This window comes from Penaeus japonicus, unplaced genomic scaffold (genome assembly GCF_977035675.1).
Source record: "Penaeus japonicus unplaced genomic scaffold, GWHDUDI00000001_assembly GWHDUDI00000035, whole genome shotgun sequence".
NCBI classification, from domain to species: domain Eukaryota; kingdom Metazoa; phylum Arthropoda; class Malacostraca; order Decapoda; family Penaeidae; genus Penaeus; species Penaeus japonicus.
Window position 1 is genome coordinate 2,752,937 of NW_028234437.1, and position 5,000 is coordinate 2,757,936.

The 5,000-nt window shown below is 37.0% G+C and overlaps 4 non-coding genes across 4 annotated transcripts; all 4 read left to right on the forward strand.

Annotated features, from left to right (window-relative positions):
* The first annotated feature begins 672 nt into the window (after window positions 1-672).
* LOC147467526 (signal recognition particle RNA) lies at window positions 673-970 on the forward strand. The gene has a single exon (XR_015190527.1).
* A 319-nt stretch (window positions 971-1,289) lies between these two features.
* Window positions 1,290-1,396, forward strand: LOC122253656 (U6 spliceosomal RNA). Its single transcript, XR_006223253.1, has one exon. It is a non-coding gene; the product is annotated as a U6 spliceosomal RNA (small nuclear RNA).
* Window positions 1,397-2,283: 887 nt separating this feature from the next.
* Window positions 2,284-2,581, forward strand: LOC147467527 (signal recognition particle RNA). Its single transcript, XR_015190531.1, has one exon.
* A 1,177-nt stretch (window positions 2,582-3,758) lies between these two features.
* LOC147467528 (signal recognition particle RNA) lies at window positions 3,759-4,056 on the forward strand. Its single transcript, XR_015190542.1, has one exon.
* The last annotated feature ends 944 nt before the right edge of the window (window positions 4,057-5,000 follow it).

Below are 5,000 nucleotides of genomic sequence, written 5' to 3' on the forward strand. Positions count from 1 at the left end.
CCTAGATTTCCTCTCTAAACATTATTAAAATTTACTTCTGCCCTTTTTTATTCTGCCTGTGATACAGAGATACCTACATATATGCATAATACATACTATATATTTAGTAGACCCGGATGTTAGGTAGGTCGAATTGCACACAGTTATTTGTGCCTCAAGTCTGGTAGTATGATTTCACAATAATCATAAACTGCTTTCTATAATTGTGAAAGGATGTGTCAGAACACACATACATACATATGCTTGTGTATGTATAATATATATACGTATGTATATGTATATATAAATTACATAGATTAAAGTATATATGTATACATTTATATGTGTATGTATGTATAGTGTACATACGTGTATATATTCACGCATATACACATACGCATACGCATGCGAACTCGCACACACACACAACACACACACTCAGACACACAAACATACACTCACACTCACACTCACTCTCAAACACGCATATGTGTAATATATGATATATATTATATATATACACATAGAAGAAAAAAATACATACACTGTGTTTGCGTGTGCATGCACGTGAACAAATTTACATACATGTATACGTTTTCTCCTTGTATCTTACAGTAACTAACTTCGTTGAAATATAGACGTTAAATTGTGGATAGGATAGGTTTATAATTCATTCCAAGTACCTAAATAATTGCTGGGGTCTGTGGCGAGGCTCTGTAAACCGGCGACTCGGTAGCTTGGGCTATAGGATGGCTTGAGGTGGGGATCACTGCTGCGGGATCACCCATGTTGATTGGGTGTCCGCACTAAGCTTGGCATCAATATGGCCACCCTTGGGGAGCCAGGGGCGTCCAGGTTGACTAAGGAGGTGTGAACCGGGCCAGGGGGGAAACCCAGCAGCCAAAAGCACCCGTGTCGAGCAGTAGTGGGATCACGCCCGAGAGTGTGTGGCTCGTAGTAGCCCTTCCAATACAGGCAAACTTAGTCCTTTTACCTTTTGGTAAATAGATGAATTTTGTATATTGTAGTAATTTTCTTCTCAAATTATATCAACCAAGATTCTTAAACAATAAGCTTTGGAACTACATCGAATTAAGGTAAGGGAAGAAAGAAATCGGAGTTTGCTTTCAGAGCTTGGTGCTTTGGCTATATTTTTCCATCGCGGTAAAAGGGAAATTGACGTAAGTTATTTTTAGTCGAGACATGAAAATAAAAACATAAATCCTAATTACAAAGTAAATCGGAAAATAATTCGTGAATGGCTTCTATATTGATGAATATCAAAATCCTCATTAAGTACATATTTGAGCGTACTTGCTTCGGCAGTACATATACTAAAATTGGAACGATACAGAGAAGATTAGCATGGCCCCTGCGCAAGGATGACACGCAAAATCGTGAAGCGTTCCACATTTTTAATCGCATGCATTTCGCTATTCTTACTTGCGACATATATTTGTGTCAAGAAAGTACTTAGCTTGTTATTAATTAATATTATCTTTGTGGACCGATGTACGTGGGGGGCGAGCGTTCGAGCCCCGACATCAAAGAATTACTCGGCTTCATTCCTTTTTCATATATGCAGTTTATCATATGTCTTTTGGGGAGTTTGATTGAATTGTAAAGTTTCTAGATTTCCTCTCTAAACATTACTAAGATTTACTTCTGCCTTTTTTTCTTTTTTTTTTGTTGTGATACAGAGATACCTACATATATGCATAATGCATACAATATATTTAGTAGACCCGGATGCTAGGCAGGTCGAATTCCACACAGTTATTTGTGCCTCAAGTCTGGTAATATGATTTCATAATAATAATAAACTGCTTTCTACAATTTTTAAAGGATGTGTCAGAACAGACATACATACATATGCGTGTGTATGTATAATATATATACGTATGTATATGTTTATATGAATTACATATATAAATTAAAGTATATATGTATACATCTATATGTGTGTATGTATGTATAGTGTACTTACGTGTACAACAGTACATATTCGCGCATATGCACATACGCATAAGCATGCGCACACGCACACGCACACGCACACGCACACGCACACGCACACACACACACACACACACAGACACACAAACATACAGTCACACTCACTCTCAAACACGCATATGTGTAATATATGATATATATGATATATACACATAGAAAAAAATACATGTGAACAATTTTACATATACGTTTTCTCCTTGTATCTTGCAGTAACTAATTTCGTCGAAATATAGACGTTAAATTGTGGGCAGGATAGGTTTATAATTCATTCCAAGTGCTTTAATATTTGCTGGGGTCTGTGGCGAGGCTCTGTAAACCGGCGACTCGGTAGCTTGGGCTATAGGATGGCTTGAGGTGGGGATCACTGCTGCGGGATCACCCATGTTGATTGGGTGTCCGCACTAAGCTTGGCATCAATATGGCCACCCTTGGGGAGCCAGGGGCGTCCAGGTTGACTAAGGAGGTGTGAACCGGGCCAGGGGGGAAACCCAGCAGCCAAAAGCACCCGTGTCGAGCAGTAGTGGGATCACGCCCGAGAGTGTGTGGCTCGTAGTAGCCCTTCCAACACAGGCAGACTAAGTCCTTTTACCTTTTGGTACATAGATGAATTTCGTATATTGCACAAATTTTCAGGGAAAGGTCAGGAAAAAAATCAAAGTTTGTTTCTGGAACTCGGGGCTTGGACTATATATATATATATATATATATATATATATATATATATATATATGTATGTATGTATGTATGTATGTATGCTGCCACCAGATTATGTGATGGGTATAAGATTACTCTAATATCCACACATAGAGAAATAAAATGTTGGTGTCAAACACAGCAGCTGATACAATAACAATAATCAGAAGACCAAGTGTGACTTCGCTACCGTCAGTATAACTCAGGTCGGCTCGCTAGGCAGGGCGATGACCCGTCTACAGGAAAAATAGGTGGGGCTGATCCAAGTGTCAGCTTAGGTCGCTATTTCCTGTATGTATGTATATATATATATATAATGTATATATATATTCCTTTTTTTTCTTTTGTTCATGTTATTTTTAGTCTAGACTTGAATATAAAGATATAATAATTTCATTTTCAAAGTAAATTGGGAGATAAAATTTTAAACTGCTTTTTACAACTGTGCAAACACGTTTCAGAACACACACACATACTTATGTGTATGTGTATGTATATATGTATGTATGTATATATACACATATATATATGTATGTATGTATAAGATGTATATGTGTATATATATATTTATATATATAAATAAAAGTATATTGTATATATGTGTGTGCATGTATGCATGTATGGTTTATTTATGTATACATATTCATGTATATGCACGCACGCGCACACAAACACACACACACACAAACACAAACACATAAACATACACATACACATACACATACACATACACACACACTCAAACATATAATATAATATACACACACACACCTACGCACACGCACACGCACACGCACACGCGCACACACACACACACACACACACACACACAGACACACAAACATACAGTCACACTCACTCTCAAACACGCATATGTGTAATATATGATATATATAATATATACACATAGAAAAAAAAAACATACACACTGTGTTAGTGTGTGCATGGACGTGAATAATTTTACATATACGTTTTCTTCATGTATCTTGCAGTAATTAACTTCGTCGAAATATAGACGTTAAATTATGGATAGGTGAGGTTTATAATTCATTCCAAGTACCTAAATAATTGCTGGGGTCTATGGCGAGACTCTGTAAACCGGCGACTCGGTAGCTTGGGCTATAGGATGGCTTGAGGTGGGGATCACTGCTGCGGGATCACCCATGTTGATTGGGTGTCCGCACTAAGCTTGGCATCAATATGGCCACCCTTGGGGAGCCAGGGGCGTCCAGGTTGACTAAGGAGGTGTGAACCGGGCCAGGGGGGAAACCCAGCAGCCAAAAGCACCCGTGTCGAGCAGTAGTGGGATCACGCCCGAGAGTGTGTGGCTCGTAGTAGCCCTTCCAATACAGGCAGACTAAGTCCTTTTACCTTTTGGTACATAGATGAATTTCGTATATTGCACAAATTTTCAGGGAAAGGTCAGGAAAAAAATCAAAGTTTGTTTCTGGAACTCGGGGCTTGGACTATATATATATATATATATATATATATATATATATATATATATATATATATATATATGTATGTATGTATGTATGCTGCCACCAGATTATGTGATGGGTATAAGATTACTCTAATATCCACACATAGAGAAATAAAATGTTGGTGTCAAACACAGCAGCTGATACAATAACAATAATCAGAAGACCAAGTGTGTCTTCGCTACCGTCAGTATAACTCAGGTCGGCTCGCTAGGCAGGGCGATGACCCGTCTACAGGAAAAATAGGTGGGGCTGATCCAAGTGTCAGCTTAGGTCGCTATTTCCTGTATGTATGTATATATATATAATGTATATATATATTCCTTTTTTTTCTTTTGTTCATGTTATTTTTAGTCTAGACTTGAATATAAAGATATAATAATTTCATTTTCAAAGTAAATTGGGAGATAAAATTTTAAACTGCTTTTTACAACTGTGCAAAGACGTTTCAGAACACACACATACTTATGTGTATGTGTATGTATATATGTATGTATATATATATACACATATATATATATGTATGTATAAGATGTATATGTGTATATATATATTTATATATATATAAATAAAAGTATATTGTATATATGTGTGTGCATGTATGCATGTATGGTTTATTTATGTATACATATTCATGTATATGCACGCACGCGTACACAAACACACACACACACAAACACATACACATACACATACACACACACACACACTCAAACACTCAAACATATAATATAATATACACACACACACCTACGCACACGCACACATACACACACACTCAAACATATGATATAATATACACACACACACCTACGCACACGCACACAT